Below are 11162 nucleotides of genomic sequence, written 5' to 3'. Positions count from 1 at the left end.
CCCCGCCCCCCGCCCCCGATTTTCAGGAAGCTACGTCGGAGCAATGGTAGACTTGCTTAAAGCTAGGTACGTAATCTACGTATTAACTGGCGTGGATAGTTAGGATTGGCCTTTGGGTACGTAACCTTGCGTACGCTCTCTTCGTAGGTGTAGGATTTTCGCCTACGTCGCGTCCTAGGCTCATGCACGTACTTAACTAGTGGCGCGACGGCCGCCAGGTAGTACCTCGTGGTTGTGGCGTGCGACTCGCGGCCGCTCTGCCTGCCTCGATATCTTCATGGCTTTGGACTCGGAAGCCTTGGAAACGCAACGCAGTTTTGCCTCCTGATCCAACAAAGCCTGCTGCGTTGAGCCAACCGAGCTCCCGACGATGGATCCATCAGCACAGCATGCCTCTGAGTTGACGAGCCCGCCGCCGCCGGGGCGGACTCGCTCCCGTCCAACCCAGCTCCCCGATTTTCGCCGCGGCGGCGCTAGGCACTCCGGCTAGGAACTGCCTCGGTGGTTTTTATCCGCTCCTCTCCTTGTCTAGTCTAGGACTAGAACTACAAGTGCAGCTGCTAGCTGGCCGGGTCGCCGTCCACCATGACGGACCGTTGGAACGAACGTGCCACGCACATCACAAACCAACTGATACTACGATTATTCTACCTCTATATGTCGACCGCATGGATATTTCTGCGCAGCTACTTTTTCCTCGGAGTAGTTAGTGCTCGTGATCGATCAGTAGGAGCACATGCATCTTTCGGATATTTGTTTCCTTTGATCTGGAGCGCTGGGACGCGACGCATGTGCATGCCTGCTTATTAAAACAGTAGTATTATCACGTAGGACAGGTATAATGGTTGATAAGATAGTCTTATCTTAAGTCTTGCATGTAATTTAGAGATGATAAAAATATATGTCTACAGTGGGTCATCTCTTAGCCTTATCTTCAATAACTAGTTATTCTTAAAAACGTGGTGAGACATATTGTGCTAAGAGATGATCTCTTGTCTTCTCTGAAATAAGATAAGACAAGTCTTTTCTTATGATTTCTCTCTCCTTCACCTCATCATTTATCCTATGTGGCATTCTAAGATAGAACCATTGTACATGTCCTTAGTTAAGTTAAGGATAATCCTACATCTAGGTATGGGTGGCCTATAAAGACGGGAAACGTTTGCCACCGGCTGAATGCTCGGCCGGTCGCTCGGGCACGCACATGCCACGCAGCACAAGCGACAACATGCAGACCTTTTCTTCTTCTTATCCTCTGCTCCACACGGTCCACACCCATCGTATCCTATCTCGCCCCCATCCCCATCTCGCAGCCTCCCTGTCTCTTTCTCTGCGCCCTAGCTCCGGTGAGTGTCGTGGCTTCTCCGGCGAGGCTGCCACCAGCGGACCCCCATCTGCTCCTCTTTTCATCCCTCTCCCACGAGATTTTTCCTTTTTATCTCTACTGCAGTTTTGAACTTGGATTTACCACTTTCCTCTCAGTCTTCCCGCCAAAGCACCACTCGAGTAACTGCAGCCATTGATCTGCCGAGATGGGTTGGCACCTACCGTTCATCAATCATCAACGCTAAGAATCCAACGGCTAGCATTTGTGGGATTCGCCTGTCCTGCCACGCCCATCAACTCTGCCCCAGGCCGCGTGAACCAGCCAGGAGATACCCGATATTTCCAGAAGCCCGTCCGTTTGAGTGGTTGTAGCTTTGACCCAGCCGGTAGAGCATTTGTCCCTTCAGTCAAGAACTTTTGTCGACGAATGATATAGGTAGCTGTGTGCCGAAGGTAATATTTTTTTTTTGAAGGAGATGCTTGATGCTTCACGTTCTTTACCCCTCTGGAGCCCCCCACTACAGCGGTGTCAAACAAAAAATGTCTCTTTTTTTACTTGGAGCTTACAAGTAAAACTAAAATAAATAAATAAAGTGCAATAGTAAAATTTCAATATTTGAGGGTTAATCCATGTAAACTGTACCATCGATTAACAATCGTCATTCCTAAAGCAAATAATTCTATTAGACATGTGCGGACTGAAATATTTTTATCTTTTAACTCATATTTTTATAAGTATTTTACTGAAACTTTTCATGTCCTATTCGTAAGTCCATATAAAATGTGGTCATGATCACATCTTGAGCCATGCAAAAAGAAATTAACTTGTGTATATATTATCTCGCTTAGCTTGATCTTGAACGTGGTTTTGAGGAAAATTAACAGTGCGCTACTTTGTTTTCATATTCTAGATTTCTTATATACATATAATTTGCTGGCCTTGGATATTTGATATAGTTTGAAGTTAATCAAGCTATTTGTATTGGTTTATCCCTATTTTGCCATAAATACACAAGTATATGCCACATGTAAACTTTATGTGGAAACCACTTACCAGATGCTTCATTTGAAAAAAAATGGATTCTGTTAATCCAGTTGATGATATCATGTCAACTTATTTTGCTCAGAATAGATTATTTGTTGGAGCACCTTGTCTTTATGTCTTAATGTATATGACACCTTGTTTAAACTTTTCATTTTTCCATTGTATCTCTCAACGTGTGGAACACGTGCTACTTACTAGTCTTGTATAGCTCATCAGCATTTCCCCTTCCTGCTCCCCGACGCCCCCTGTTGCCACAGAGGCCAGAGATGAACCACAGGACGGCGAGGACAGAGGGAGGAAGCACGCCGGGAGCTGCAACCGGTGTACGGAAAAGCTGCATCCGGCTACGCGGGAGCTGCAACCGGCCACGCCGGGAGGTGCAAACGGCAGGGGCGACGGGGTGGGTGAACCTCGACCGGCAATGCTACCACCGTGGCGACCAGATGCTAGAACCAGCACCGTTTTGTGCTGCCACTGGCATTTTGATTTGATGGAACCAATGACCAATTTTGCAAATTTTTTGCTACAACCGTCGTTTTTCTTTGCTGGAACCCATACTTTTTTTTTTTGCTACCATCGGCATTTGAATTTGCTGAAACCAGCACCCAAATTTGCAAGCTTTGCTACCACTGGCGTCTTGTTTTGCTGAAACGAGTTTGATTTTTTGCTACCACCGAAGTTTTTGATTTTTTGCTGGGGACGGCGTCCATTTTGTTTGGGAATGTATTGCTACCACCGTTTTTTGTTTTGCTGGAACCCCATGTATTTTTGGCTACAAATAAGCGATGGTAGCTGCATGATGGGGAGATGCATCGTCGGTCTTTTGCTGGAACCGGTAATTAGGATAGTTGTGACCGGCGCCTTTTTTTCCTTCAACAGCGATGGGGACCAACAGATGGAAGTTGCATCGGCTTTCTTCCGGCGGCGAGATGCGACGGCGGTAAGATGCAACCGACAAAGACGGCGGGCCATGGCTGGGGGGTGAGAAAGTGAGCTACAACCGGCCAAAAAAATTGCTGTAACCCTGAAACGGAGATGCTTCCAACCATGGCAGAGGCAAGCTACAACGATCTATGGGGGAGGCAAGGATGTGGACAGGGAAGGACGACTGGAGATGGCGGAGGCGAGGAAGTGAACCGGGAAGGACGGCCCGAGACGGTGGAGGCGGGCAGCCACGCTGCGCTTGGAGCCTGCTTTTGTTTTTGCTGTGTGGGGGCGGAAGGTTAGGGACGAAGGAATCAGATCTGAACGGCTCTAAGCGAATAATCAAACGCCGGCGCCTATAAAGACTTACGTGACCTTCCTAACTACTCCACTCCCGCAAAAAAAATTAACTTCACGCCCTGATTTTCAGGAGGGTGGGGCGCTCCATCCTTCTACTCCCAACTAGTAAATATGCCCGTGCGTTGCAACGTGCCCGATAAATACGGCTCAAAACCCCCACAATTCAACGTCCTCTATTTCAACACGGTGTCCCAGCCATGTCACCACTTATCTTAGTCCCTCGCCAACACGTGTCACCACTTATCTTAGTCCCTCACCGCCGGCGATTACCGCAGTGTCCTCTAATCACAACATGTCTGGACTTCGTCAATCCCAGCCATTGCATGACACACATGTCATTAACATGCAATCACAATGGAATGTTTAAAACATTTAAAACTAATCTTGTCGAGCTGGACATGAGGACCGCTCTCCGCAAGCTATTCCCTACATTTGGTCCCACGCATCCCGCTACAGTGACAACAGGGAGGCCGTCGAGGAAAGTAGCACCCTGAGTAGGGTGTCATTGGCGGTCGCCGCAGTGCTACACTACCGTGAGCGGGATCAAGGAACTGGGTCGTGGAGGGTCACTCAAAGTCTGATCCGCCGTGCATTGTTGATGGGTGCCAACAGCCGAACCGGGGATTGGTCATCACACTCTAGCACGCGGCTTTCGTGAACCCCTCCCTCCATCGACTTGTAATTATGAAAATTTATAATGATGGTGGGCTTCGCCCCTGTCTCATCTAGTAGGAGACCCCTGTGTTGCTTTCGGCAAAAGGTGAAAAATACCTCCGCATACACCATCGAAAGCGTCAAAATCATCTACTTTTTGCCTCTTTGTTGACCATTATGCGGTTCACCGATCTGTCAGCTCCGTCCTGCGGAGTCACGATGTTGAGTGAGAGGATGCATCAATGTCGACAGCCGGGCATGCACCTCTCGCAAAAGTGAATTGGAAGTAGATGGCATGCAAGGGCAGATTGACGACAGCCGCTGGCAGAAAATTCGAATATGGAGCAAGGATAAATAGACAATCAAGTCATGGTCTCCTTTTCTCTATTATTACTAACTAACTAATTCATTTTCCTTTTTACATTTATCAAAAAAACTTCTTAAGAAACAAATACCATTTCCTATTGATTTTAGCTCTAAAGCTTTTTGCTGCCTCAAACTCACTGACCTATATTGAACCATTCAATATATAGCACACCCTTTTTTTGGGAGCGGATATATACTCCTAGAGTCGGTGCCTCCATTTTTCTATGGTTCTCATTGACTGATAACTACACATCAAGTGCACCTTGATACTGGTAGCAACTGGTCGCGCCCTCCCACACTCGCTTTTTTATTATAGGGCCAAGATGATACGACCGAAAATAATTCAAGCCCTATATCTGCACAACAAGATGTAACAGAACATCCTTTCATTTCATTGATCAAAGCATATTTGTAGTCACTCAATTCATAGTTTTGAACATGCCAATGGCAGGACTGACATGTCCAACAATCATACATATGTTGTCAACTCTCTGCTTCGATGGCGGTGGCTAGGTCAACCTAGGTGCTAGGTGAGGAGGCCATCATACGCAGTGCCAGCTCCTAGAGGGCATCCGAGGAGACCGGAGAGGCTTGCCTCAGGCAGGAGCCTAGAGACGTCGTCCCATGCCCGGCAACGCCAGCCACTGCAGCACCTCTCTTGACAACTCAGCATTCTTTAAACAGCCTGAAATAATTCGTAGTGTCATTATAGACTGAAGTGAAGTTTGATTTAAAAGTTTCTTCAGTGCTATATTTATCACTGGTATGAGGAAACCTTAGCAATAAATTAATATGGTCGGTAAGATGCATATGGTTTTTCAGTAAGAATTCACCCTTCCAAAGCACGAAACTTGCAGATTGCCACCCATCTTCAGTCACACTTGAGACCAGAGAGACTGAAATTGGAGGCGCTGGAATAGACCTCATCTTCCTGGAAGTAAGAGTTATTCAAGAGCTCACTTGCAGGAAGTCTTTCATCTACAGGAGCTAGACAGATTTCTATGAAATTCTACTTATGTTCCTGACTCTAAGTTATACTGAAGTATTTTAGCAGTAAACATTATGTTAGCGTCAGACTTACATAGTTGCTTTGGAAGAGCAAAAAGTTTAACGCAGTTGTATTAGCAGGTCAAAAGTAACACCCGTTAACTCCATAATCCTAAATCTCAAGAAAAGACTCACCAAAAAAAAAGAAATAACATGTAATAAACTGTTACCAGGAGTCCAGCATCGAGGACATCGCCTTTTGAAGAACAAATGCCAAGTGTATGTGAGCTAAATATACTTATACAGATCTAGGGGATACGATGAGACTATGCTTCCAAGCACAGAAAGAAGTACATGATTAGCAATGGCACAAACAAATCTGCACATAGTAAATAACCTGATACAGTATAGACTATACACCAAGGGAAACCGGAACAAAGCGATTCACAAAATGTACAAACTTTACTCTACAGACTCTGCAGGCTATAAAATCAGAACATATATACTCAGGTGTAGGTTCTTCAAAATAACTTCAATTGGTTGCACCTTTGCTCAGATCAAATACAAATAGTAGCTGCATTTGTTCAGAACAAAGAATTGAAGCATTCATAGCTTAGCTGCCCTTTGCTTCAGTTAAACAATACATGCTAGCTTGCTTGATGGTTGTGCCCAAAAAATCCAGAGTGAACAACTCTGAACCTGGCTCTAGCTAAAAGAACAAAATCATTGGCTTAGGTAAGCTTTACTCAGGTTGCTTGATGGTTGTGCCCAAAAAATCCAGTCAACAACTCTGAACCTGACTCTGGCTAAATTACAGACCAGAGCAGTAACTATCAATCAGATTTATACCAAAGTGAATCCCTACTACCCCCTAACTGAAAAAGGTAATGATATTGGCATCTATATTACTGAAAGTACAGTACAGTATATATACTTTCAGTTTTGCTACTTTATGTTCAGTAAGTAACCATGGGTTCAGGAGATAAACTCATATGTTCAGAATACATCCAACTGCGAAAGGCTGGTTACACTTCAAATATATGTTGAGATATCTATTCATGTGTATGCCACTGCAAAGCTAATAGATGAGTAAGCAATTGGATTTTATTAGTACCACTATAACAGAAGAATAACCAAGCAGATTTCAGTATGCAATTGGATTTCATTAGTACTATATGAGTAAGGCTATCACAGATTATCAAATCCATCAAGAACTATAACTGAGGAATAACCAATTCAAACAGTGACAAGCAAGCAAATCTTTTCAGAAGGACAAACCGATCTTTCAAGCATTCAGTTCAGAAGATTTAGAACACACGCGTTTGGTTCACAGCTTCAGAGTGATTTCAGCTAGCTAGACAGGAAACTAACGGAAGGAAAAGGCACGAGCGAGCAGCGGCAGCAGCAGGGACACGCACGAGCGCGAGAGCAGCAGCAGTCGCCGCGTACGGGCTCGCCAGCGAGCAGCGGCAGCAGCAGGGACGCGCACGGGCTCGCCAGCGCGACAGGGGACAGGAAAATAAATCAAACAGGGGTCAAACATACCTCTGGTGTAGCCGCTGCTGGCGACATTGGAGTGCTCGACGTCTATTCTTGTAGCTCCGGCGAACTCGACGTTTCTTCCTCCGGCGAACTCGGCGAATACATTGAATGTTTCGTCCAAATCAAAAATTGATCTCATGGAGATTCTGGCCGACTACCCTTCCTTCTTATAGCAGAAAACAACAATCCGGGTTGGGCACTCCATTGAACTGTGTTCGACAAGGACACGGCCTGCAATCCGATCCAAATCAGGCACGGGTCTCGTGCACGAGCACGGTGCCGCTCACGTCCCGCAGCCCCTGAAGCAAGCTGTTGACGCTTGCATCGTCAAGCTGCAGCCGCCGTTGCTGGCTCCAGGACAACACCTCCTCCTCATCGCCCGTCAAACCACCGGCCCGGCCCCGGCGCCATCGGCAACGGCCCAACGTCGTGCTGCCGCGCCCGAGCCCCGGCGAGGCGGCCTCCATCCTCCCAAGCGAGCACGCCGGCCGCCGCCAATCCCTCGCGACCGCTGTAGCCCTCGCGAAGCCCCCGCCGGAGCGCCACCGGCCTGCGTCCTCCTGCGCCTCCTCGACCCCGCCTCCTCGCGCCCGCGCGCCGCCGCCTCGGCCTCGCCTCTTCGGCGACAAGCCCCCTCCGGAGCTTCCCGAGCTCGCTCGCCTCCTCGCCGGAAGCCGCCGCCGCCGGGAATGGATTCGCCAACGCCAGCTGCGACGCCTCGACCCGTTCCGGGAATGGATAAGTGGTGGAGCTGGCCGGTGGTGGCAGGGTTTTTTTTGCAAAAAAGAAACGTTTTCCATCACTTTAAGTAGGAGAATGAACACGTCTCCCAGCGGTGCACGTTTCCCGTGCGTGTTCGTGCCGGACTTCTGCACGGCGGTGTCGGAGCCCCGCTACGGCCACGTTCGCCGGCGAGGGCAGCGGGTGGAGCTCCTCGACGACGAGGGGGTGGTGGTGGATGCGTGCAGATGGGTGGGCGGCGCGGAGTGGCGGGTGGGCCAGAGGGTGGTCGCGAAAATTGCGGCGGCTGACCGGTGAGGCGATGCTGGGGTGGTTTTCGAGGTGTGTAATGGCGAGCGGGGGGGAGGGGAACGGGGTTATTAGGCCGTCGCCTCGGCCCTCCTCCACTTCACACCGCACAAATCTCATCCTCGAAACCCACCGCGCCCTGCCGCTGCGAGAGCTAGGGTTCGATGACGACGCGCGAGCAGCAGATGTGGGCGCTGTCCGACGGCGACGAGGTCCTGATGGGGAGGTTGAAGGAGATCGACCGGTGGTTTCCGACAGCGAAATCTCTCAATGACGCGTCGAAGATGGTGAGAGACAAGCTGCGCGGAGAGGAGATTCTCAGGTGCTTCCCCAACTACGACCGCCAGCCGGCGATGGGGTGATCCTGTGGGCGATGCTCGAGGCGGAATCGCTGATTCCGGAGCAGAGGGAGAAGTGGAAGGTGTTCCGCTCCCTCCGCTACCACCTGATCCAGCCAAGGGCACCGCCACCGGCGCCGCAGGCGCCACCGCAGGCGGTGGTGATGGGGATCCCTGCTCCTGGATCCAGGTGGCTTCCGATCGAGATCGAGGAGGATGCGGAGCTCGAAGAGATGGAGGAGGAGGTGGCGGAGCCGCCACAGACGAGGGTCAGGGTGCCTCCGACCCCGACCTCTCTCCCTCGTCGTTCCCCGCGTTTCCAGAGGCGTTCGCCTCGCCTCCTTGCTCTCTCCCGCCGCCAGTAGGGTGCTCGCCGGCTGGCAATCGCTTCTGGTTGCTGGCCGGTGAGGGCTCCGAGGAGGAGGGGAAGATCCTCGTCTTCGAATCAGGTATGATCAAAGCTGCGAAATATTTGGTGTCTACTGCTTCGATTGAGGTAGATGATACAAACAATAGAAGTAAATTGGGGGAAAAAGGCTTGATAATAGAGATAGAATTCGAAAAGGGCCTAAATCTCAGAAGGGGAGGATTGGTATAGAACCTCCTCTGTTTTTGCTAGTTCTTATCATGGAAAAAATAATTAGGATGAGAAAAAGGATAGGCTGGGTGATGAAATTAGGTTTACTGGAGTAGATGCTCGTATTGTGCAAAAGCATATGAAAAAAAATACATCCCATAATCCCTTGGTTTGGGGATGAGGATCTGGATTTTGGTGAAATTGAAGTTCAAAACACCCCAATTGCAGCCTATTTGGCTCCAAAAGAGGGAAGATTGAGAAAAGTCAGTCCTGAGGAAAAGCTGAGACCCCTGATCCTTTTTGGGGGCTCAGTAGGGAAGGATTTGAATTTGGATGTGGATGTGGGCCTGCCGTGGTGGGGGCCTGGTGGTTTGGAGCCCAGCCCAACCCAAAAGGGGGAGAAGGTCCTGGCTGGTATAAAAGAGGGAGTTGAGATGAGAGGGGAGCAATCCTTCCTCTTAGGGTTTCCCCCTCTCCTCCCCTCGCCGCCATAAGAAGGAGAGATGTCAGGAAATTTCGGGAGAGGATTTGGAGCCAATAGATTCAATCGAGGTGGAGGAAGTGGACGCACAGGAGGAAGATTCAACCATGCAGTCAGGGGGGATGGACTGGAGGCAGACATGCCTTCCCAGGGAGATCTGGTGGTTTTGGGAGAGGAGATGGCCGATTTGGTGTTGGGAATGGAGTGGGCAGAAATTCAGAAGAAGAGGACTCTGTGGTTGAGAGGGATGAAGAGAATCTGGTTTGGCAAGCTAAGACAGGGAAAAAGGTTGGAGGGGAAGAGATCGCAAGTGAAAGGATCGGTACGGTCGACTAGAGGGGGGGGGTGAATAGGAGACTACAAATTTTACTCTTTCTTGTCAATTTTAAGGCTTAGCGGATAAAAAGGGTTCACTAGATATGCAACTAGGTGAACACAACCTATATGACAAGCAAGCTCTAAGCTAAATATGCTAGGCAACAAACTAATTAGCAAGCCAACAAGCATACAAGGCTAAGTAAAGTGGGGGAAAGGATTAACCACAAGTGAGACGAGGACGCGGATTTTATCCCGAAGTTCACTCTTCCTTGGGGAAGAGCTACTCTCCGTTTGGAGCGGTGCCGGAGCCAAAACTTGCGGAACGCCACCGAAGGCTCACCCGTAATCTCCTTCGAGTCACCCCCAACAGATGAGCCTCGAATCACTCGGGGTTGGTCTTGAAGGCGACCACCACACCTTTACAAACTTCTCCGGAGCACACCACAAGCAAGGAAGCTTCCGGAGGAACCTCTAACCGCCTAGGAGCCCAAGCTCCAAGAGTAACAAGTCATGGTGGATGAATGTTGCGGGGAACGCGATTTGGTTTGGTCAAAGTGTAGATCGGGTCTTGCTCTCCCAATCCCCAAAGTTTCAACAAGATTGGGTGGAGGGATTGAGAGTAGTGAGCAAAATGGGGTGTAGCAATGGAGGAGCTCAACAAGACATTAGGGTTAAGGGATGGAGGAGGAAGAAGGGGGCTTATATAGTGTTCTTGGCCGGGAGGGGATTTCTGCCCGTTGGATCCCGTGCGCACGGGCCAAGTCAGCCCTGTGCGCATGGGGTGTCCAGTGAGTTTCGAGGTACCCCGTGCGCACGGAGGTCAGAGACCCCGTGCGCACGGGGTGTCCCGAAATATTCTGACTACCCCGTGCGCACGGGGGTCAGAGACCCCGTGCACACGGGGTGTCCAGAAGATTTCTGATGAAACATCACAGGACACCACGGCAAAGCACACAATAAGTGGAATATCCGAGGAGGTGTAGGAGGGCTGGTGTATCTGTCTTGGAGGCATTCCCACACGACACTAATTCCACGAAGACCCCTCTTGATAGTGCGGTTTTACCTATGACTCAAATCGAACCAAAACGAAAAACCTTCGAGTCGCCGGTAACCACGCCTTTGATCTTTTTGGACTGGGGGGTCGCACACCTCCATCAATGGACACCTTGGAACCAAAGTCCTGAGATAAACTTTAGCAACCAACATTAGTTCCAC

General features: G+C 49.4%; 1 long non-coding RNA gene across 2 annotated transcripts; it reads right to left on the bottom strand.

Moving 5' to 3' along the window:
• Nucleotides 1-5046: 5046 nt before the first annotated feature.
• Nucleotides 5047-6334, bottom strand: LOC109776413 (uncharacterized). Of its 2 annotated transcripts, none has more exons than XR_002236075.4 (2): nucleotides 5451-6334; nucleotides 5047-5360 (listed from the first exon to the last, which is right to left on the bottom strand). It is a non-coding gene; the product is annotated as an uncharacterized lncRNA (long non-coding RNA). The 2 variants fall into 2 exon arrangements; XR_002236076.4 differs by having other exon boundaries at nucleotides 5509-5798.
• Nucleotides 6335-11162: the final 4828 nt, after the last annotated feature.

Source organism: Aegilops tauschii, chromosome 4, assembly GCF_002575655.3.
Source record: "Aegilops tauschii subsp. strangulata cultivar AL8/78 chromosome 4, Aet v6.0, whole genome shotgun sequence".
Lineage (NCBI taxonomy): Eukaryota > Viridiplantae > Streptophyta > Magnoliopsida > Poales > Poaceae > Aegilops > Aegilops tauschii.
This window is presented reverse-complemented; position numbering and strand designations above follow the sequence as displayed.